The sequence below is a fragment of the Canis lupus genome, chromosome 2, assembly GCF_011100685.1.
Source record: "Canis lupus familiaris isolate Mischka breed German Shepherd chromosome 2, alternate assembly UU_Cfam_GSD_1.0, whole genome shotgun sequence".
In the NCBI taxonomy this organism is placed as follows: domain Eukaryota; kingdom Metazoa; phylum Chordata; class Mammalia; order Carnivora; family Canidae; genus Canis; species Canis lupus.
In genome coordinates this window covers 10,913,927-10,939,945 of record NC_049223.1, presented here as the reverse complement: position 1 = coordinate 10,939,945, position 26,019 = coordinate 10,913,927, and the positions used below count along the sequence as shown (strand labels likewise).

The following is a 26,019-nucleotide window of genomic DNA, read 5'->3' as shown; positions in this document are numbered from 1 at the left end:
CAGATCTTTTGATTGAAACTAGAAACAAGAAACAAATAATAACAAGGAAATAGCCATATCAGTTATTTAGAGGTATCAATGATTGAGATTAAAAAAATGTGGACTTGAACATTTCCGTTTTCAAGCAAGATACAACTTCCATATAAAACTATAAAACATTCCTAAGTAAAAAAAATTATCTGATGAGTATTTAACTGTACCTTAGTTAATACTATTGTTATTGCCTTGGAAATATAATCAGAAACTATCCACATATTAAAATACCAAAATTATAGTTGATAATATCATAAATCAGAATTTACCAACATTTCGAAAATATAGGTGCCTTCTCAAATCTTCTCTCCTTTTTTTTTTTTTAAGAGAGAGAGTGGGAGGAGGGGCAGGGAGAGAGAGAGGGAGAGAGAGAGAATCTTAAGGACACATAACTGACTGAGCCAACCACCCACTCATCAAATCTTGTTTTTTAGAAGTCCTCAATAATAATAAAAAAAATGAATAATTGTCATGGAGCAAAAATACATAAAATAATGGATGCCTTTCAGAAGGTTACCTAGTTTTCAAATGTCTGATGTATATTTGAGAAGAAATTGAGACTTGCTTATATTTTCTCACCAAATGTGAAGGGAAAGTCTTGGGGAGACTTAAGCCAAGAGGACATAGTTGGCTATGGTAACCATATAGTTGAATTTCTTCAAATTTTGATTTTTAATCTTTAAACTATAATATTCTTTAATAGTTACACTTGGTGATTTCAACACAATATTCATTGCAATAGAAAAAAGTAAAATCAAGTAGAACAGTGTATTCAGTTCTTTGGTCTTTGTTAATCTCATTTGTGGGACGCCTGATTGTTTAGATCAGAAAGTTGAAAGTTGAATGCCAGTCATTTGGTGTGTTCCAGCCCTGCACTCTCTGATTTAAAGAAAATTTGAAACAATGCAACATCAGCACGTTTCTTCTAAAATTTAAGAGTACATGATCTCGGATACCCGGGTAGCTAAGCAGTTGAGCATCTGCCTTCAGCTCAGGGCATGATGCTGTATCTGGGGATCAAGTCCCACATTGGGCTCCCTGTGAGGAGCCTGCTTCTCCCTCTGCCTATGTCTCTGGCTCTCCCTCTGTGTCTCATGAATAAATAAAATCTTTAAAAAAAAAAAAGGAGTATGTGATCCATAAAAAGGAAATGGCAAAGTATAAATCAGCTAGACTAAAACTTTTGTTTACTAATGATTGATTTCCCTGGTTTGCTTCTTTTCTAAAGATGGCTGATATCTGTGTGATTTCCAGAAAAACAAGTGGAGAAATTCTAGCCTAAAGTCACATGATAATTGTGTCAGAACTTCATGTAACATACTAAAGCATGCACTTCAGACAGAGGTTTATACTTATGCAGTTTAAATACGATCATCGATAAGAAAATATTTTTGTAAAAGGCCAATTCACTTTGTAGTCAATTCTACCTGAATATGTGAATATATCTTATATATATGTATATGTAAAATTATGTAATTTAAAGAGACTGTTTTCCCACTGGTTTATTCCTACAACACTTAGACAGATTGTCATGTTGTTTTTTGTTTGTTTTTCATGGCACCATCAATTAACAACTACATTCATTTGAATCAATCTCCAAAACATCAGTAAAACAATACCTGGTAATTGAGACAAAAATATAGGAGTGGTAAGGGTGGGGATGGTTTATAAAGAAAGCAAGGCTAATTAATAATCTCCAGCCTTACCACTTCTCATCAAGTGTTTTCTTCTCAGTCAACTTGGGGACTTGGGTAGAGTGGATTTCGATAGGCAGATCTTTAAGCAATCTCCAGGGATGCCTGGGTAGCTCAATGATTGAGCATCTGTCTTTGGCTCAGGTCATAATCCCAGGGTCCAAGGATTCAGTCCTACATTGGGCTCCCCGCAGGGAGCTGCTTCTCCCTCTGCCTTTATCTCTGCCTCTCTCTCTGTCTCTTGTGAATAGATAAGTAAAATCTTAAAAAAAAAAAAAAAAAAAGAAAAGGAAAAAAAGAAAAGAAAAGAAAAGAAAGCTCCAATAAAGGAGAAACTCTCTATCAAGTTTTCTCATGTGGTCTCAGCACCTAGGACAGAAACTGGCCCATAATAGGATCTTACCACTCATTCAACAGTTATTTACTGAGTGCTTACGTAAGCACTCACATTTGCACTTACAATGCATACTGTGTAAGCATTTACAAGGAAATGAAAAAATATATTTTGTTGAACAAAACATATGGCATTTCTTGTCCTTTGGAATTTATATTTCAGTTGGGGATGAGGAAATATAAGCATTAAAAAAAAAATACCCTTAGAATACCAAAAGGTGCTGTGCTATGAAAAAATAGGAAGATTGGGAGTATAGAAATGGATCAGCTGAGATTTTAAATGGGTGATCAGGATAGGCCTCAGTGAGCAAATCTGAAGAAATGAGGGTGTGAACCACATGAATATCTGGGAGGAGCATATTCCAGGCAGAAGAAATCACAAGTGACAAGGTCCTGAGGTGGGGATGAGGCTAGTGTTTTGTAGGAACAATAACAGGCCTGTGTAGTGAGCCGAATAAAAATGAGGTTTGTTTAAATAGGTCATATTAGGGGCAACATATGGTGTAGAGTTGAATTAAATGGGGGAAACAGTGTAGGGTTTTAAGCAGAGGAGAAATCTGGTTTATGTTTTAAGCAGATCACTTTGGCTGCTGTGCTGAGACTTAGGTGGAGGTGAGGATAGAAGCAGGGAGGCCTGTAAGGAGACTCTTGGAATTAACCAGGCAAGAGATGATGGTTTAGATCAGGCTGTGAAATCGGTGAGAAGTTCACAAGCCTATTCTTTTTACAGATCATGGTGGAAGGCGTTTTGTTCATGGCACTGTCCTAAGCTCTTTAAATATTGATATGCTCTTATTTGCTTATAAAATGTCCTAGGCTGAATAATGTCCCTGCCTCTGCCCAAACATGCCCACATCATAATCCCCAGAACCTGTGAGTATATTACTTTACATGGAAAAACAGACTTTGCAGATTTGGTTAATTTAATACATCTGGAGTTGGATACATTCTCCTGGATAATTCTAGTAGGCAAGTGTCATCATAAGGGTCTATATAGGAGAGAGGAAGGAGGGTCAGAATCAGTGGTAAGAGACATGAAGATGGACACAAAAGGTTGGAATGATGTGAGCAAGAGGCTGAGACCCAGCACATGCAATAGCTTCTAAAACCTGAAAAAATAAAAATATTCTCCTCAGAGGGAATACAGCCCTACTGACATTGTGATTTTTCCCAGTGAGGCCCATTTTAGACTTCTGATCTATAAAATTACACAATAATAAATATGTGTTGTTTTAAGCCACGAAGTCGGTGGTAATTTTTTTACAGCAGCAGTGGGAAACTAATACAATAAACAAGATTCCCAAATAAATACATAATAATCATGTTACTGTACTATAATTTACTTAGCTGTTCCTATATTCAAATTTTATATTGTTTCCAATTTTCCCTATGATAAATATTGTGTAAGGGGATATTGTTATGAATAAGTCTTGGCACACACCTCTGATAATTTTCATAGGTTTGGAAATTGAAGGACTACTATGATGATAGATTTTTCTAATTTAAAATACAGAGAAAGTAGAGAGAATCATCCAACACTACATTCACACACCAAGATTTTTGTTACCACTGGTGTTTTATATAATGAAATGAATAAAATATAAGTGGTAGAGATTAATACTCTTTAAGCTCCCTTGCCATCCTGCTTCCCCACCCCCATCTCTTCCAGGACAAAGACTGACAAATATGGAATGATTCACAAATGTGTGAAACATCCTTGCACAGGAGCTGTGTTAATCTCTGTTCTGTTCCAGTTTTAGAATGCACATATATATTGACAAAGCAAGCACTGGGGTTTTCTTTTAAGAAAAACTTGAAGAAACATTGCCACCGTTTTTTTGTAAGTTATAGCTTATTTATGACAATAACACTTTGAGACTCAAAAATATGTAAAATCTTCTTGAGAGGAAAAGGCAAATATAGGCATTAAGAGAAAGGAGAAAAAGAAAAAGGCTAAAATGAATAATGAACTAATTGTAGCTATTTTTTTCTAATGTGCATTCGATTTTCTGTTTGTCTTATATCCAAAGTATTAAATATAAGTGAAACATATGAAATCTTCAAATTACTCACAAGCTATTACTAATTTTGTCACAGTTCCCAAATTAGTCAAATTGGCTTGTGTTTTGAACTGGGAAGAAAAGGGTATTGTTTCCCATACTGTAACTCTACTGTTTTGTTAGGGTGTCACAGTGGCTACTTTACAATCTAGCTTGAGAATAGGTCTCTTTGTCAAGCTCGGTCATAATTTGGGCAAACCCTCTACTTAAGCAGAACACAACTCAGTTATGAGGATGAAGATTCATTTTTATTGTAGGATATCACAAAACTAGAAATTTGACTTAATGGACTCACCAAAAAAAAAAAAAATGTCTTAAGTAAAAAGACTTTCTCAAGATCTGTAACTTTTTTAATAGCTTTTATATCTCAAACTGTATGTATAATGTCAGTTTTTACTGAAACAATCATTTTGATTTATTAGGAAAAGCAATTCTTTTACCTTAGTCAATCTAAACATTGTAATACTTAAATTTCTAGATAATAGAATTTATGTAAGAACCACAAAGTATGAAATACTACCACTGAAAAGATACACATTTTGAATTAATCCCTATAATTTTATAGGGATTAAATATCAAATAAAAACACAATAATGAGGCTAAAACTTTTTGTGCAATACTTGAAACACAAAGTATTTATTTTGTTTCTTATATTTCACAATAAAACCAATAAACTATCTTCTCAGATAAAGATATAGACAGTGTGGTTTGTGTATTAACTTCACTGATAAAAAGATTTTTTAAGAATTAAAATGAATAATAATTAAATAGTAGATGTCTGTTTGTCTCCGTATTACACACAAGAGGTTTTATTTGTAATTAAAAGGCTAATCTTTTTCCTAGGTAGAAATTAATTTCTCTTTAAAATAATGAGAATATATGAATAATGGCCTGTCCCATATAGATATTTTTTACTTATCCTAATCAATAAAACAAAGAGAAAAAAAAAATCCCACAGATATCTCTAAAAAGCCCTGAAAGTGAAACAATGGTTTTAGAATCAAAAGGATTTAAGCTCTGAAAATATGTAAACTCATAACTAAGGAGGAGCTATTTAATAAGATGGGCTTGCCCTCAATTTGCTATTGCTTTCTAAATTCTGAATTACAACACCTCATTATATAAATGAATTTAATCTTAGAGGAATGTGCTTTATAGTTAATTTTTAATTTATGCTTCTTACTCTCTTATCTAATAACACTGACTTCAGAAATTTAGATGCTACAGAAGATTTTTGTTAAAAAATATTATTTTATAAAGGTAAAATTTCTTTTTTTAATCTTCCTGTTGTTTGCCATGAACATTTGAGAGATAGTAAAAAAAAAATCCATTTATATACACATATATGATGAAAGGATCTTTATTGTCATGCCTTTACCCTAGGATACTGTTCCCCAAGTGGGGTATTAGGATGACTTGTATCACTTCATCACCTAAGGAGTTGCCCCCCCCTTTTTTTAATTCAAATTCAGTTTGCAAACACCCAAGTCTCATCATATCACATACCATCCTTAATGCCTGTCACCCAGTAACCGCATCCCCTCACCCACCTCCCCTCCAGCAACCCTCAGTTTGTTTCCTAGATTTAAGAGTCTCCCATGATTTGTCCTAATGACCTTCTTAAAAATGAGTTTCCCACATTCCACCCCGACTCAGACTCGTTGAATCAATTCAGCAGGCAGGGGTGTGGATGAGAAACGTGTGTATAAAACAGGCATACTTAGCAATACTGTTGGAGATAGTTCAATAGTGATATTAAAGCAACCCTCCTTTAGGAGCTAATGTCACATTTTTCTAAGATTTATTCTATAGACTTTAAAGTACACATTCATCTAATGTCAGATGTATGCCTATCATGTGTTTTGTAAGTACTAAGTTTAGATTGATGATTGACATTTTGTGGAACCGCCCATAATGATGACAATAATTAAGGTTTTTAAATACCACTAAATTAGCTCAATTCCTACTTTGATTGTAGTCCATTCCAAGCTACTTAGTTGTCGACTGTTGAACACACTTACTTGACTGACAACACTGGATTTGTCATTATGCAACAGTGATATTCTTCTTTATTTCATGTCCTCCTTTGATAAACAAAACCTTACTCATTTATCATGAAAATTCTGATATGACTCTTTCCAGTTTGTGCCAGCTGCATCCCAACTCCAGTTAAGGATGTGACCATTTTTGTATTCCCATTAGCTGAGAAGATTTTTTTTTTTGTAATTTGTGTTTTCAAAAGTAGATTTTCTTTGTTTCCCCAATACAAAATTATAATATTATTTTTTTCTTGTCATTATAGCCTCCTTTCCCCCAATTATCCCCGAGTCTTACAAGAACTCATCCTGTTGAGAAATGCATTTATATAAAACACAATCATGCTTAGAGTAAAAATTCAGGTACTGATTCAAATTGTCATTATTTATCTTAGACCCAATTTTATGGCTTACAGAATTGACTCCACAAGTCATGAGGTCAGTTGATGATGCTAGGACTTTGGGGTATTACTTGGAACAGAGAAAGAGATCATCATATTGCAACTTCATGACAGTTTTCTCTGTATATCTTTCTGTCCTTTATCTGAAATCATTCTTTTATGCTATCTCCAGAAACTTGCTACACACTATGTCATGTGTCAGTCATCCATGGTCATCACTTGCTAATGCGTTTATGGCTACCTAGACCATGCTCCATCCTCATAACTTCGGAAGATCTTCTGAGTCTTTAAAATGTAACCTCTTGATTTTTTACCTTTCAAGGTACTTCTCTTCACTCCAGCAGGATTCTTCTGTTCCTCCTACCTCCGTACATTCTCTGCATCCAGGTTCAGACATCACCAGCCTATCTATCATTATATCCTCTGTACTATGATACAAACCTTTCTGGTTGGACTTTGATCTTGGTTGACCTTCATCAGGTACATTGAAAAGTTAGCCCTCAGTCCCTATAAAGTATAGCTCTTTACTTGCCATGTTGCACAAAACACAAAGCTCAAATGGTCTTTTCAGGGTTAATAGAAAACATTTCAAAAAAAAAAAAAAAAAGAAAACATTTCTTAGTACATAAAATAAGGAAAAGTAAGCAGCTATTATAATCATCCAAATCCAATACATTAGAAAGCTCTTACCCGTAAGTGTCAGAGGATTTAGGGGTTATGGAATATTTACAAACTACATAATGATAATATCAGGTAGCATTTATTATGTGGGGAAGCTACTTATTTTTTGAAGGTCCCAAATAGATTTTTTTTTCTTTATTTATTTATGATAGTCACACAGAGAGAGAGAGAGAGAGAGAGGCAGAGACACAGGCAGAGGGAGAAGGAGGCTCCATGCACCGGGAGCCCGACGTGGGATTCGATCCCGGGTCTCCAGGATCGGCCCTGGGCCAAAGGCAGGCGCCAAACCGCTGCGCCACTCAGGGATCCCTGAAGGTCCCAAATAGAAATAGAAATCCAAAATTTCAACACCTAAGGGAAAGATATAGAAAGAATAAAGGATAAAAAGATAGAAAAATGAACTGAAACTAAAATGCTACTAGAAAACTTAATATAAGAAAGTCACTGAAATATTTTCAAAGTGACATATCAGGAATAGAAAGTAGCAAATAGCTAAAACCAGTGAGGCAGTACCAAAAAACCAATACGGAGAAAAATCTTCCTAAAAATGATTGATGATTTAATCAAGACAACTAGAATTAAATCAGAAGAAGAGAACACACACAGGTAGTAAAATATGTCGGACCAAATTCTGTAGAGCTGGAAAAAAATGGGTTATTGGATTCTTTAATAATAAATGGAATCTTCTAAGTATTAAAGGAAACTAATAGACTTTGCCAGTTATGTACAATTAAGCATTCATTAAAAATACAACATTGCCATTTATTTAAAAAAAATGATGCTCTAAGATTCTAAAGCTTTGATTTGCCTTTGTAATACATAAACTATACTGTGATTTCTCTGTCATTTTAAGTAGGTCATAGAATACCTGAATTTGAATGTTCCTTCATTCTTTTTATGCTGAATTTCAATTAACCCTGTATATTTCAGTGAATTAGCCACAACTAAATAAATACTAATGTTCTATCACAAAAATACAATGGCAAAAAAATTACATTTTTTAAAAATACCTTACTCTGACAAACTTGACAGAAATCTATAGGAAAGCTCAATGTAGAGAATAATGTGGTTATTTTTGTTGTTCTTGTGGTTTATTGTTATAGTATTATTTATTATTTATTAGATCAATGTATCATTATCCCATATATCACTCTGATATATCTTTCACTCTTCTGTTCTGGTTATTAATTGTCTATTCTTATATAGACATTCCATATAGAATGCTAATGCTTGAATGTTTTTGTTTTAACAATTTTTTTTTCTTTTTAATGAATACAATTTCAGTAGTATCGTGAAATAAAAAGGTATTTTATACTCTCCTGGTAATTTATTATAGTATTAACATACTTTACAATATATATGTTATAGAAATATTTTTTCTAGATTAAAATTTCAAATGATATACCTGGACCTTTGGAACACAATGCCTTCTGACCAGGATTTTGCATCTTCCTTTCTTGAAAGGTGCTGGATAGATCTATCTGGTTTTAAACCATTGTGAAAGTAATCTTGTATCCAACTTGACCATATCATCTCTATCAATTCTATTTGAAAGCTATTTTAAGCTTAATTTTTATTAAAATAGGGATTTCCCATTATATTAATTAAACTAATTTCATATATATATTTGTCTACTAATCCTCTTCTAGTACAGTAGAATCTAGTGTTTTTTTAACAGAGCAGGTAGGAACAAAAATATTGTCCTTAACATTAGAAATTTTAGTTCAGATCTGCTGAGGATCATATGTGAACTGAGTATGTTCTCTTACAAAATTGTGGGTTTATTTTTCTTTCTGACCAAAAAAGGAGCATAGTTACTGGTTGACATTAGCTTGTTTTATGTGGGTGTGTAGAAACTTGCTGGAGCCATCAAGTTTCACTTGACTGCGTATACAGCTGAAAGAGTTTTCACCACACCCTTTTCTTGACTTCTCAAGCTTTTACATCACATTGCATAAGCAATCCTACCTCTTACACATGTTGATTTTAATCATCCAAATCCCTTCATGAGGTTTGGCCTTCATTCCTTAATAAAAGTTGCTTGTAGTTGTGATAACCTATTTAACATTTCTCAAATCTAAGTAGTGCACAGTGGTAATTGTGTTACTAATTTTCCTTCCTAATAGTAATAAAATGTATATAGTAAGTCAACTCTATGGTATTTTTTGTTGTTGTTGGAGAATAAAAGAAGAGAGAAGCTATATGGAAATAAAATGTCTAGTAAGAAAAAAATGGTAGTAATATTTTAGGGAACAAAGCAGAGCTTCAGGGGGAAGGAAACCAGATTGCCAGGAAAATCCTGAAACATGTCAATAGAAACGTAGGTTAGAATAAAATATAAAACCAGACTAACAGGATACAAAACAAAACATGCTTATTGCAAAATAAGTGCCAAGCAGGATATATTATCAAGTAGTCCCACCGGCTGAGGGGGAGGCATTCGCATTTCCCCAAATGAGAAAGAGCCACAAGAAACGATGAAGTAAAAACTTTGGAAAGCTGCCACTGGAGATGTTGCACAAAAACCTGGAATGTTTTAGGAGTCTCCTCCCAGTCGGTGGAGGTTTGGGGAGCAGCTGATAAGGCAAGGAGGGCTCTTGCAAGGATTCAAGCATCTGATCTGGATTTCCCTTTGTCTCCAAGTGGACCTCATGTTCCAGCCGAAGCACTTTCTCTCATCTTTCCTCAGTGAAGATACAAAAAAAGGACAGCATATTCACGGATGGGCTTGAATAAGAGTCTTCTGGCAATTTCAGCTTCCTCAACTGTATCATGAAGAACTATTTCTTGAATAAAAGAGAAGGTTTCTTTAGTTTTCTCTTGAGACCCTACCACTCCTCCTTGCTTGTTATAGAAAGCCAGAGATTTTGCATTGTCCCTCTTGGCAGCCCATACATAACTAACACATAGCCTTACATATAGTTGATTGCCGTTAAAAATACTTTGCTGGAAGAGTGAAAGTTGTTGAATATTTGGAAAAAAAAAAAAAAAAAAAAAAAAAAAAACGCCCCCCTGAGCCCTTCCTATTGGCCCGGAGGGAAGCAAGGCTCCACGCTGCACAGGCCAGGTGGGCTTCTCATTGGACAACCCCGGCTGTCAGTCACTAGTCCTTCTGGTGTGTGTTTTGTGATCTTAAAGTTAAGAATAATTACATATTTTTACACAGAATATATTAATATGAAACAAACAAAAAACAGGTAAAAGTTACATTTCAGCTAGCAATCAGATTGTGTCTGTATCCAGCAGAATAGATAAAATTTCACTTTTATCTACATACTAGCCATGTAGATGTGGGATTATAATATATGCTTGTGTCCTAAGGGATTTGTATTCAGTGTAATTTTTTTTCAGTTGCTGATATAATATTCTTTTTTTCCAATGGAGTTCTTGATTGTGTATGTAGACTTATTATAAATGTTCTTGTTAAAATAGTGTCCAATATATGTGAGCAATGAATAGATTGGGGTGGTGGAAGGGGAGGAGGGCAGGGGGTGGGGATGAATGGGTGACGGGCACTGAGGGAGGCACTTGATGGGATGAGACTGGGTGTTATTCTGTATGTTGGCAAATTGAACACCAATAAAAAAAATTTATTATTTAAAAAATAAAAAATAAAAATAAAAAAATTACGTTAAAAATGAATAGATTAAAAGGTGTTATATACATATAATATAATATTATTATATTAACAGTATTATTATTCAGGTTGAAAAAGAATGAAATCCTAGCACATGCTATAACATGGATGAACTTTCAAGATATCTTGCTAAGTAAAATAATCCATATGCAAAAGGAAAAATGTATGATTCCACTTAAATGAGGTACCTAGAACAGGCAAATTCATAACACAAAAAGTAGAATAGTGGTTACTAGGAGTTGTAAGGAAGGAAGATTGAGAATTATTATTTAATAGATACAGAGTTTCAGTTTGGGATGGATGAAAAAGTTCTGGATATGAATAGCAGTGTTGGCTGCACAGCAATGTGAATTACTTAATGTCAGTGATTTATACATTTAAAAATGGTTAAGATGGAACTTTTATGATATATATCTTACCACAATTTTTAAGAGGAAGCTAGAGAATTTGAAACATCTTGATTTCATTTGAGATCTTAAAGCCATTTCAAGGACAGAGTAAAATCCCACTAGAAAATATGTGGAGAGCACAAAAGAATGGGCTGAGGTCCACAACAATTAGCATTAAAATAGTTTTTATATTAAAATAAAATTGATCATTTAGTGAAAATTTGCATATATGGAAATTTCTATCTCTTTAAGAATCCTATATTGTTTTCTTTATCTGTTCACTTGTTGAAACTGGACTTATTAATAACAGATTTTTGGGGTACCTGGGTAGCTCAATGTCTGACTCTTGATTTTGGCTCAAGTCATGATCTCAGGGTTGTGAGATGGAGCACTGCACTGACTGGGAAGCCTACTTCCCAGTCTGTCTTTCCCAGGCTGCCTAGCTGGCTGGCTGCCTGGCTGACCCAGTCATTTGGATATCTGACTCTAGGTTTGGGCTCAGCTCAGCTCATGGGTTGTGGGATTGAGCCCCAAGGCTGGCTACATGCTTACTGGGGAGTCTGCATGATGGTTCTTATTCTCTGCCCCTCCCCCCTCTTGTGTACTCTCTATGAAATAAATCTTTAAAAAAAAAAAAAAGATGCTCTCTCCTTCTCCCATTGCCTCTCCCCAGCTCATGCTTTAAATAAATAAGAAAATAAATAACTTTTTTTTTTGCTTACAAAGATACCTTTAGAAGAAATCAAGTGAAAAAATAAAATTCATAAATTTAGTTCAATTATATGCTGAGATTTCTAATAAGAAAGAAGCTAAATTCCATGTATGTATGTTTATTTCTCTTTTAAAGATTAAAAGTGAATAATTAAAACTTATGCAACAGGGGCTAAGCAGTGAATAGCATAGCTGTATAGTATTAGAGTAGGGTCCACGAGGCTAATGAATTTAAAAAGTGAACATTTAGCACTATTACATATGTTATATTTTTAAAAGCAATGCATATTAAAGATAAAAGAAAATCAATGTATTTTGTAAATTTCTTGAAACTTTTTCTTAAAACAATATACAAATGTAATCCTATCTACCTTTCTCACATTTTAAAAGAACTAACTTACTTAAATCATGTGTTTTAGCCTTTACATAATGTTCTTCTGTCTGTTATGCTTCATTTTTATTCAGATTTATTTATTTATATCCCTTCTTAATCCCAAACATTTTCAGACTATTTAAAAATGTTCAGGGGTGGATGTCAGCAGAAGCAGTGGAGTAAAAATCTCCAAAAATGTACTCTTCCATAATAGCAACTTACGCAATTATCGAAAGAATCTTTTTACAATTCTGAAAGTTAACCAAAGGCTAACATCAATTAGGGAGTGTTTATTCAAGAAAAAGTGGTTGAATCTCAAGAAGACCAGTAAGGTTTTTTTGCATTTTATCCTGCTTTAGTACTGTCCTCTGTTCTCCAGCTCAGTAGTAGCCATGAAAATTAACAGTCTGCATTCCTGATATACCACGGCAGCCACTGGATGAGCAAATATAACAATCTCTTTCAAAGCCTTATTTCCAAAGAACTCTTAATATCTTACCTGTCTAAACGGCCCCTAGGAAGCCCACTTACAAGGCTAACTTGGGTCACACCCTATACTAAAAGCCTTCTCCCATATGGCACAGTAGAGGGTGAGTAAAGGAGCACTTATAAAAAGAATTATAGGCAAGTGTTTTACCATGACAGTTAACTGGGGAGATTGATAAATGTTAGGGCAAACAATAGACTAACCAAAAATCTTAAAACGAAAAACTAGAAAAGGTATGTCTAATTGGCTTTGTGTAAAACTCCAACATATTCCTGGAAATCTAGAAGGTCTGATGCATATGTAGAATTGTGTGCCTGCGGAAGAAAGACCTTACAAGGTTATAACTGCTCACCTTTGGCTGAACATGAGGCCATACACAAACAGGAAATGAAGGCTTAAGGTGGAGTTGTAAACTGTCTGACTAGGTTTGAAAGCATACAACATATACACAGATCCACTCAGCAAAGAATGAGAGAATTTTGGGTTCCAGTCATTTAAGTAAATCTCTGTCCAATCATTAACAACCACTAGGCTAACTAAATAAAGACTTGAGTGGCCACACATGACAAAGAATGTAGACTTTATGGAATTAATTCACAAAAGTTACTAAATAAGCAATAGATACATAAAAAAGGGGAACAACAAACCCTGGAGAGTGGGAGATATCTTAATTTACAGAGTTGTCACAATAGACTTATCTATATGCTGCTTTATAAGAGACTCCCTTTAGAAGTAAGGACACACACACACATACACTGCAAGTGAAGAGATGGAAAAATATATTCCATGAAAATGGAAAGAAAGACAGTAAAACTATACTTATATCAGATAAAATAGACTTTAAAACAAACACTGTAATAAAAGACAAGGAAGAGCATTACAGAATGATAAAAGGATCCAGCAAGAAGATATAACATTTATAAATATATATGTACCCAACATAGGAGCACCAAAATATATATAACAAATACTAACAGACTTAAAGGGAAAAATTGGCAGGAATAAGGAAAAATAGTAAGGTAATTTAATACCACATTTGCATCATTGGATAGATCATCTAGACGGAAAATCAGCGGAGAAAATCAGCCTTAAATAACACATTAAACCAGATGGATTTAATAGATACATAAAGAACTTTCCATCCAAAAGGAGCAAAATGCACATTCTTCTTAAGTGTACATGGAACATTCTCCAGGAAAGATCATATGTTAGGTTGCAAAACAAGTCTCCATAAATGCAAGAAGATTGAAACCATTTCAAGCATCTTTTCCAACCACAATGGTAAGAAAGTAGAAATACATTACAAGAAAACTGGGAAAAAATCCACAGAAATGTGGAGATTAAACAATATGCTACTGAGTCATTGAAGAAATAAAAGGAGAAATAAAAAAAATACAGACAAATGAAAACAGAAATATGGCACACCAAATCTATAAGATGCAGCAAAAGTGGTTCTAAGGGGGAAGTTCATAGCAATGCAGGCCTACCTCCAGGAACAACAACAAAATCACAAATAGATCATTTTACTTTATATTGAAAGGAACTACGAAAAGAACAGAGCGTAATGTCAGAAGAATAAAGGAAACAATAAAGATCAGAGCAGAAATAAATGAAGGAGAGACTAAAAAGAAAATAGAAAAGATCAATGAAACTAAGAACTGGTTCTTTGAAAATATAAGTCAGGTTGACAAACTTAATACTAGACTAACCAAGAAATAAAGAGAGGACTCAATAAATAAAATTAGAAATGACAGAGAAGTTAAAACATACCAAAGAAATACAAAGAATCATTAGAAACTATTATAATGATATGCCAACAAATTGTACAATCTAGAAAAAATGGCTACATTCCTAGAAACATATAACTTCCAGGGTTGAATCATGAAGAAAAAGAAAATCTGAATAGGCCAGCTTCTACTCAGCAGATTGAATCAGTAATAAAAAGCCTCTCAACAAACAAAAGTTCAGAATCCTATGATTTCAATAGTAAATCTGTCAAATATTTAAAGATTGAATTCTTATGTTTCTCAAATTCTTAGAAAAATCTGAGGAGGAAGAAATGCTTCCAAACTCATTTTGCAAGGCCAACATTACCCTGTTATAAAAACAGACAAGGGGACCACTCACACACACACACAAATACTGACCAATATGATTTATTAGCATTGATGTAAAAATCCTCAACAAAATATTAGCAAAGAAAATTCAACAATACCTTACAAGAATTATATACCATGATCAACTGGGATTCATTCCAGGGATGCAAAGATAGTTCAACATCTGCAAATCAACATAAACTGCCATATGATTAAAATGAAGGCTAAAAATTGAAAGATCATCTCAATAGATGCAGAAAATATGACAAAATTCAACATCCATTTATGATAAAAAACTTTCAACAAAGTGAGTAAAGAGGGAATGCATCTCAATATAATAAAGGCCATAAATGACAGACTTACAGCTTACATCACAGTGGATGATGAAAAACTGAAAGCTTTTTCTCTAAGATCAGGAATAAAACAAGGATGTCCACTCTTGCCACTTTTCCCCAACATGGTACTATAAGTCTTAGTCACCACAGTAAGGTAAGAAAAATAAATAAAAGGCTTCCAAGTTGGAAAGGAAGAAGTAACTGTCACTATTTGCAGATGACATGATACTGTATTTAGAAAACCCTAAAGTCTCTGCCAAAAAGACCCAAAACAAACCTGTTAAAATTAGTATATTCAGTAAAGCTGCATGCCATAAAATCAGTATGTGAAATTTGTGGTGTTTCTGTACACTAATAATGAACTATCAGACAGAAATTAAGGAAGCAATCCCATTCACATTTGCATCAAAAAGGAACTACATAGGCATCATTTAAACAAGGAAATGAAAGACCTGTACACTGAAAATTATAAGACACTGATGAAATTAGATACAAATGAATGGAAATATATTCCATGTTTATGGATTAGAAGAATTAATATTGTTAAAATGTCTATCCTACCCAAAGCGATCTGGATACTCAGTGGCAATTCTATCAAAAGTCCAACAACATTTTTTACAAAACTAGAACAAATCATCCTGAAATTTCTATAGAACCACAGAAGTCCCTGGACAGCCAAACTATGCTTGAGAAAGAAGAAAAAAACTGGGAATATCATGCTCCCTAATATGAAACTATATTACAAAGGTATAGTAATTATAAACAGTGTGATATTGGCATAAAAACCAACATACTGGGGATCCGTGGGTGGCTCAGTGATTTAGTGCCTGCCTTGAGCCCAGGGCATGATCCTGGAGTCCTGGATCGAGTTCCACATCGGGCTGTATACGTGCATACATACTGCTCCTCGCTCTGCCGGTGTCTCTGCCTCTCTTTCTCTCTGTGTCTCTCATGAATAAATGAAAAAAATATGTATTTAAAAAAAGAAATTCAAAAACCAACATACAGAGCAATAGAATAGAATTGAGAGCCCAGAAAATATGTATATATATATATATATATATATATATATATATATATATATATACCTACATATGTATGGACAAACAATTTACAACAGAGGATCCCAAGAACATACAATGGAGAAAAGAGAGTTTCTTTAATAAATGCTTCTGGGAAAACTGGACAGCCATATGCAAAATAATGAAAGTACACCATTCCCTTAAACCATAAAAAAACAATTAATACAAAATGTATTAAAGAAGTTAATACTTGAAACCATAAAATTACTAGAAGAAAACATAGGTGGTATACTCTTTGATAGTGTCACTATCACTCTTTCTTAGTGATGTTTTTGTGGATCCGACCCAAAGGCATGGAAACAAAGCAAAAATAAACTGCATGGGACTGCATCAAACTAAAAATCTTATGCACAGTGAGGGAAACCTTCATCAAAATGAAAAAGCAACTTAGCGAATGAGAGAAGGTTTTGCAAATGATATATCCAGTAGAGGATTAATATCCAAAATATATAAATAATTCATACAACTTCATAAAAAAGAATTAAAAAATGTGCATAAAGATGTTTCCAAAGAAGGCATGCAGACATCCAAAGGCACATGAAAAGTTGTCCAACATCATTAATTATTAGGAGAATGCAAATCAAAACCACAATGAGATAACATCTTAAACCTTTTAGTATGGCTATTGTCAAAAAAGACAAATAACAAATGTTGGAGAGGATGTGGAGAAACGTGAACCTTCATACACTTTTGTTTTAAGAATGTAAATTGATGCAGCTACTCTGGAAACTAGTATGGATATTCTTCAACAAATTAAAAACAGATATACCATATGATTAAGCTATTCCACTTTGGAATTTTTATCCAAAGAATATGAAAGCTGTAATCTGAAAATATATGTGCACCAGTATGTGTGTTGCAGCATTATTTATAATACATAAGATGTGGAAACAACCTAGGTGTCCATCCATAGATGAATGGATAAAGAGGATGGGAGATACACAGATACACACACACACACACACGTGCGCGTGTGCACACAAATGCAATGGAAATCTGCTCAGCCATAAAGAAGAATGAAATTTTGTCATTTGTGACAACATGGATGGTCCTTGAGTATATAATGCTAAATGAAGTAAGTTGGTCAGAGAAAGGCAAATACCACATGATTTTACTCAAATATGGAATTTAAGAAACAAAACAAATGAGCAATCAAGTGAAAAAATAAACACCAGTAATTTTGTATCTCTAGCCAGTCTCTGCCACAATACAATGGCTTCCACAGCTGGCCCCAAGGCCAACCAGGTGAATGTCACCAACTCCAGCCAGCATTATTGTCAGCTGGTCCCCAATTACTGGAACTGGAGATGCTGCTGAGGACATCAATATCCTTTTCTGTCAATGAGGACCTCCGTAGCTCTCAGTGGGATTCTGCTTTTGTCACTGCTGTGGACCACATTGGTTTGAGCCAACAAGTCTTCACCCACTCACTTGTGGACCCAGAGCTATCAGATGTCCCTGCTCTATACCACTAAGCCAAGGGTCACAGCATACTCCAGCATCCACTCACCCACAAGTGAAAATATTTCTTTACCAAAGTTACCATGAAATCTGAAAGAGGTGACTGCTTCTTCATATGCAAAGATACCTAGCAAGGCTAGTGGAATCCCAAAGAATTAGAAATACAACACTAGCAAATGAATAGAATAAACTAGTGATTGATCACAAAGAAGTGGAGATATACAAATTGCCTGACAAATAATTCAAAATAATTATGCTAATGATGTTCAGAGTGCTACAGGAGAACACATGTAAACAACAAAATCAGGAAAATCATACAAGAACAAAGTGAGAAGTTCAACAAAGAGAAAGAAAACAAAGAATCAAGCAGACATTTTAAAAATGAAGAATCCAATGACTAATGAATTCAGTAGAGAGCTTCAGCAACAGACTGGATCAAGCAGATGAATCCATGAACTCGAAGAGAGATCACTTGAAATTGTTATATCTGAGGATCAAAAAGACAACAGAGTGAAAAGGAATGAAGTAAGCCTCTGGGACCTATAGGACACCGATAAGAGAAACAATCTATGCATTATTGGAGATCCAGAAGAAGAAAAGAGAAAGAAAACAAAGAGCAGAAAGCTTATTTAAAAAAATAATGGCTGAGAACTTACAGATCTGAGGAGAGAGATTTGGACATTCAATTCCATGAAGTTCATAGGTCCCCAAGTAAATTAAAGAGATCTTCTCCAAAACACATCATAATAAAACTGCCAAAGATAAAAGAAAGAGAGCATCTTAAATGTAGTAACAGAAGTTTGTCACTTAAAAGAGAACACCCTCCATAATAGTATCAGTGTGTTTCTCAGCAGAAACCTTAGAGGTCAGGAGTGACTGGAATAATATATTCAAAGTGATAAAAGGAAAAATATGCCAACTAAAGTTATTGGAAAAGCTGTCCTTCAGAAATGAAGGTGAGATAAAAGCTTTCCCAGACAAATATAAGCTAAAGGAGCTCTTCACCACTAGACCTGTCTAATAAGAAATACTGAAAGGAATTCTTAAAGCTAAAATGAAAGAATACTAATTAGTAACATGAAAATGAGTCTAAATAGAAAACATACTGGTAAAGTATATAGTCAAATTCAAAATGCTCCAATGTTATAATAGGATAGTGTGTTAATCACTTAACTCTAGCATAAAGATCACAAGACATAAGTATTAAAAATATCAGTATCTACAGTAATTTGTTAATGGATATACAATTTTAAAAAGACGTAAAAGGACACCTGGATGACTCAGTGGTTGAGCACCTGCCTTTGGCCAGGGCATGATCCTGGAGTCCCACATCAGGTTCCGGGCATGGAGCCTGCTTCTCTCTCTGCCTGTGTCTCTGTCTCTCTGTCTCTGTGTCTCTCATTCTCTCTCTCTCTCTCTCTCTGAATAGATAAATGAAAAATCTTTAAAAAATATTTTAAAAAGATATACATTTTGTGACATGAAAACATAAAATGTGGTTGGAGGAGTAAAAGAACAGTTTTTGTACATGATCTAAGTTAAATTGTTATCACCTTAAAGCACACTGTTATATCTTTAAGCTGTTTTATTTAAGCCTCTGGGTAACCACAAAGTAAATACCTATTGTAGATACACACAAAATAAAGAGAAATGAATCAAGGTCTACCACTATAGGAAATCATCAATTCACAAAGACAGCAGGAAAAGAAGAAAGGAACTACAAATCAGCCAGAAAACAATCAAGATGGTATAATAAGTCCTTACATATCATTATTTACTCTAAATGTAAATGAATTGGTTGAATTTTCCAGTCAAGAGGTATTGAATGGCTGAATGCGTAAACACAGAACCCAACTATATTGCTCTCTGCAAAGAGAGTCACTTCAGATTTAAGGATAAATATAGGCTCAAAAATGGAAATGGAAACCAAAAGAGAGCAAAGATGCATACATTATATCATACAAAATATTTTTAAATTAAAAATTATAAGAGACAATATAATGGTAGGGGAGTAAATTCATCAAGTGGATGTAACAATTATAAATTCATATGCACACAATATCAGAGCACCTAAATATATTAAGCAAATACTAACAAATCTGAAGAAAGAAATAGATAGTAATACAATAGTAGTAGGGGACTTCAGTATTGCACTTTCAACAATAGATAGATCATATATAGAGAGAATTACTAAATAAACATTGGACTTGAACTATACTGTAGATCAAATGAACCTAACAGTTATATGTAGGACAATTTATCAAACAGCAGAAAAATATACATTCCTCTCAAGCACACATGGAACATTCTTCAGAATAGATCATATGTTAGATCACAAAACAAGTCTTAGCAAATTTTTAAAGACTGAAATTATGCTAATATCTTTTCCAACCTCATTGGTAAAACACTAAAAATCAACGACAGCCAAACAATTGGAAGATTAACAAATATGAGGAAATTAAACAACCAATTTTTTGCTGAAAACCAATAGGTTAAATAAGAAATCAAAAAGAAAATTCAAAAATATCTTGAGATAAATAAAAATGGAAACAACAGATCAAGACTTATGGGATGAAGAAAAACAGTTCTAAGAAGGAAGTTTTCAATAACTGCCTACATGGAGAAAAGAGAAGGATTTCAAATAATCTTACTGTATGCCTTGAGAAAATATAAAAAGAAAAATTAACTAAGAGCAAAGTTAGCCAAATGTAAAAGGTAACAAAGAGCAGAACAAAAATAAATGGACTAAAGAATAGGAAAAATAATTGAAGAGAGCATTGAAACTAAGAGTTGTTTTATTTTATTTTATTTTTATTTTTTATTTTTTTAAGAGTTGTTTTTAAAACATAACAAAACTGACAAACTGTTAGCTAGACTGACCAAGAAATAGTGAGGACTCAAAAAAAATTAGAAATTAAAGAGGAGAGGGAGGGGCAAGATGGTGGAAGATTAGGGTCCCCAAATCACCTGTCCCCACCAAATTACCTAGATAACCTTCAAATCATCCTGAAAATCTACGAATTCGGCCTGAGAATTAAAGAGAGAACAGCTGGAATGCAACAGTGAGAAGAGTTCGCGCTTCTATCAAGGTAGGAAGACGGGGAAAAAGAAGTAAAGAAACAAAGGCCTCCAAGGGGGAGGGGCCCCGCGAGGAGCCGGGCTGAGGCCGGGGCGAGTGTCCCCAGGACAGGAGAGCCCCGTCCCGGAGACGCAGGAGCTGCACCAACCTTCCCGGGCGGAAAGGGGCTCGCAGGGAGTTGGAGCAGGATCCCAGGAGGGCGGGGATGCCCTCAGGCTCCCTGGGACACTAACAGAAGAACTGCCGCCGGGGGAGAGTGCGCCGATCTCCCTAAGGGCTGCATCACTGCACGGCTGGACCCGGGAGCAGCTCGGAGGGGCTCGGGCAGTGGCTCCACGGAGGGGGGGCGGGGCGGGAGCGCAAATCCAACAGTGCAGGCCAGGAGCACAGGGCACCGGGACACAGCCCAGGATCCGGCCTCCCCTGGGACAGGCAGAGGCCGGGAGGGCCCAGGACAGCAAGGACGCTCCTGCCCCAAGCTGAGCAGTTCAGCGGCCCCGCCCCGGAGCCTCCAGGCCCTGCAGAGGGAGAGCTCAGGAGTTACTGCGGGAGCTGACTCCAGGGCTCCAGAGCAGGCCGCTGCCACTGGGGTTGTTCCTCCTGGAGCCCGTCACGGGGTAAACAACCCCCACTGAGCCCTGCACCAGGCAGGGGGCAGAGCAGATCCCCCAAGTGCTAACACCTGAAAATCAGCACCACAGGCCCCTTCCCCAGAAGACCAGCTAGACGGACAAGTTCCAGGAGAAGTCAAGGGACTTGAAGTATACAGAATCAGAAGATACTCCCCCCTGTTTTTTTTTTTTGTTTGTTTGTTTGTTTTGTTTTGTTTTGATTTTTTATTTCTGTTTGTTTCCCCCACCCTTTTTTCTTTCTCTTTTTCTTCCCTTTTTTTTCTTTTTTTCTTCCTTTTTTCTTTTTTCTTTTTCTCTTTTCTTTCCTTCTTTCTCTCCTCTCTTTTGCTCCTTTTCCCAATACAACTTGTTTTGGCCACTCTGCACTGAGCAAAATGACTAGAAGGAAAACCTCACCTCAAAAGAAAGAATCAGAAAAAGTCCTCTCTCCAACAGAGTTACAAAATTTGGATTACAATTCAATGTCACAAAGCCAATTCAGAAGCACTATTATACAGCTACTGGTGGCTCTAGAAAAAAGCATAAAGGACTCAAGAGACTTCATGACTGCAGAATTTAGATCTAATCAGGCAGAAATTAAAAATCAATTGAATGAGATGCAATCCAAACTAGAAGTCCTAACGACGAGGATTAACGAGGTGGAAGAACGAGTGAGGGAAATAGAAGACAAGATGATGGCAAAGAGTGAAACTGAGGAAAAAAGAGACAAACAATTAAAAGACCATGAGGATAGATTAAGGGAAATAAATGACAGCCTGAGGAAGAAAAACCTACGTTTAATTGGGGTTCACAAGGGTGCCGAAAGGGACAGAGGGCCAGAATATGTATTTGAAAACATCTTAGCTGAAAACTTTCCTAATCTGGGAAGGGAAACAGGCATTCAGATCCAGGATATAGAGAGATCCCCCCCTAAAATCAATAAAAACTGTTCAACACCTCGACATTTAATAGTGAAGCTTGAAAATTCCAAAGATAAAGAGAAGATCCTTAAGGCAGCAAGAGAAAAGAAATCCCTGACTTTTATAGGGAGGAATATTAGGGTAACAGCAGACCTCTCCACAGAGACCTGGCAGGCCAGAAAGGGCAGGCAGTATATATTCAGGGTCCTAAATGAGAAGAACATGCAACAAGAATACTTTATCCAGCAAGGCTCTCATTCAAAATGGAAGGAGAGATAAAGAGCTTCCAAGACAGGCAGGAATTGAAAGAATATGTGACCTCCAAACCAGCTCTGCAAGAAATTTTAAGGAAGACTCTTAAAATCCCCCTTTAAGAAGAAGTCCAGTGGAACAATCCACAAAAACAAGGACTGAATAGATATCATGATGACACTAAACTCATATCTTTCAGTAGTGACTCTGACCATCAATGGGCTTAATGACCCCATCAAAAGGCGCAGGGTTTCAGACTGGATAAAAAAAGCAGGACCCATCTATTTGCGGTCTACAAGAGACTCATTTTAGACAGAAGGACACCTACAGCCTGAAAATAAAAGGTTGGAGAACCATTTACCATTCAAATGGTCCTCAAAAGAAAGCAGGAGTAGCCATCCTTATATCAGATAAACTAAAATTTACCCCGAAGACTGTAGTGAGAGATGAAGAGGGACACTATATCATACTTAAAGGATCTATCCAACAAGAGGACTTAACAATCCTCAATATATATGCCCCGAATGTGGGAGCTGCCAAATATATCAATTAATAACCAAAGTTAAGACATACTTAGATAATAATACACTTATACTTGGTGAATTCAATCTAGCACTTTCTACACTCGATAGGTCTTCTAAGCACAACATCTCCAAAGAAACGAGAGCTTTAAATGATACACTGGACCAGATGGATTTCACAGATATCTACAGAACTTTACATCCAAACTCAACTGAATACACATTCTTCTCAAGTGCACATGGAACTTTCTCCAGAATAGACCACATACTGGGTCACAAATCGGGTCTGAACCAATACCAAAAGATTGGGATCGTCCCTTGCATATTCTCAGACCATAACGCCTTGAAATTAGAACTAAATCACAACAAGAAGTTTGGAAGGACTTCAAACACGTGAAGGTTAAGGACCATCCTGCTAAAAGATGAAAGGGTCAACCAGGAAATTAAGGAAGAATTAAAAAGATTCATGGAAACTAATGAGAATGAAGATACAACCGTTCAAAATCTTTGGGATGCAGCAAAAGCAGTCCTGAGGGGGAAATACATCGCAATACAAGCAGCCATTCAAAAACTAGAAAGACTCAAATACAAAAGCTAACCTTACACCTAAAGGAGCTAGGGAAAAAACAGCAAATAGATCCTACACCAGGCAGAAGAATAGAGTTAATAAAGATTCGAGCAAAACTCAACAAAATCGAGACCAGAAGAACTGTGGAACAGATCAACAGAACCGGGAGTTGGTTCTTTGAAAGAATAAGATAGATAAACCATTAGCCAGCCTTATTAAAAAGAAGAGAGAGAAGACTCAAATTACTAAAATCATGAATGAGAAAGGAGAGACCACTACCAACACCAAGGAAATACAAACGATTTTAAAAACATATTATGAACAGCTATATGCCAATAAATTAGGCAATCTAGAAGAAATGGACGCATGTCTGGAAAGCCACAAACTACCAAAACTGGAACAGGAAGAAATAGAAAACCTGAACAGGCCAATAACCAGAGAGGAAATTGAAGCAGTCATCAACAACCTCCCAAGACACAAAAGCCCAGGGCCAGATGGCTTCCCAGGGGAATTCTATCAAACGTTTAAAGAAGAAACCATATGTATTCTACTAAAGCTGTTTGGAAGATAGAAAGAGATGGAGTACTTCCAAATTCGTTCTATGAGGCCAGCATCACCTTAATTCCAAAATCAGACAAATACCCCACCAAAAAGGAGAATTATAGACCAATATCCCTGATGAACATGGATGCAAAAATTCTCAACAAGATACTAGCCAATAGGATCCGAGAGTACATTAAGAAAATTATTCACCATGACCAAGTACGATTTATTCCCGGGACACAAGGCTGGTTCAACACTCGTAAAACAATCAGTGTGATTCACCATATCAGCAAGAGAAAAACCAAGAACCATATGATCCTCTCATTAGATGCAGAGAAAGCATTTGACAAAATACAGCATCCATTCCTGATCAAAACTCTTCAGAGTGTAGGGATAGACATCCTCGACATCTTAAAAGCCATCTACGAAAAGCCCACAACAAATATTATTCTCAATGGGGAAGCACTGGGAGCCTTTCCCCTAAGATTGGGAACAAGACAGGGATGTCCACTCTCACCACTGCTGTTCAACATAGTACTGGAAGTCCTAGCCTCAGCAATCAGACAACAAAAAGAGATTAAAGGCATTCAAATTGGCAAAGAAGAAGTCAAACTCTCCCTCGTCGCCGATGACATGATACTCTACATAGAAAATCCAAAAGCCGCCACCCCAAGATTGCTAGAACTTACAGCGATTTGGCAGCGTGGCAGGATACAAAATCAATGCCCAGAAGTCAGTGGCATTTCTATACACTAACAATGAGACTGAAAAAGAGATATTAAGGAGTCCATCCCATTTACAATTGCACCCAAAAGCATAAGATACCTAGGAATAAACCTAACCAAAGAGGTAAAGGATCTATACCCTAAAAACTATAGAACACTTCTGAAAGAAATTGAGGAAGACACAACGAGACGGAAAAATATTCCATGCTCATGGATTGGCAGAATTAATATTGTGAAAATGTCAATGTTACCCAGGGCAATTTACACGTTTAATGCAATCCCTATCAAAATACCATGGACTTTCTCCAGAGAATTGGAACAAATTATTTTAAGATTTGTGTGGAATCAGAAAAGACCCCGAATAGGGGAATTTTAAAAAAGAAAACCATCACTGGGGGCATCACAATGCCAGAGTTCAGGTTGTACTACAAAGCTGTGGTCATCAAGACAATGTGGTACTGGCACAAAAACAGACACATAGATCAATGGAACAGAATAGAGAATCCAGAAGTGGACCCTCAACTTTATGGTCAGCTAATATTCAATAAAGGAGGAAAGACTATCCACTGGAAGAAAGATAGTCTCTTCAATAAATGTTGCTGGGAAAATTGGACATCCACATGCAGAAGAATGAAACTAGACCACTCTCTTTCACCATACACAAAGATAAATTCAAAATGGATGAAAGATCTAAATGTGAGACAAGATTCCATCAAAATCCTAGAGGAGAACACAGGCAACACCGTTTTTGAACTCGGCCACAGTAACTTCTTGCAAGATACATCCAGGAAGGCAAAAGAAACAAAAGCAAAAATGAACTATTGGGACTTCATTAAGATAAGAAGCATTTGCACAGCAAAGGATACAGTCAACAAAACTAAAGACAACCTTCAGAATGGGAGAAGATATTTGCAAATGACCTATCAGATAA

The 26,019-nt window shown here is 35.6% G+C and overlaps 1 protein-coding gene and 1 pseudogene across 1 annotated transcript in view; one reads left to right on the top strand and one right to left on the bottom strand.

Annotated features, from left to right (window-relative positions):
• Positions 1-26,019, top strand: part of PLXDC2 (plexin domain containing 2) — a 512,014-nt gene that overhangs the window by 16,309 nt on the left and 469,686 nt on the right. The window lies entirely within an intron of this gene.
• Positions 3,801-3,895, bottom strand: LOC119870548 (annotated as a pseudogene).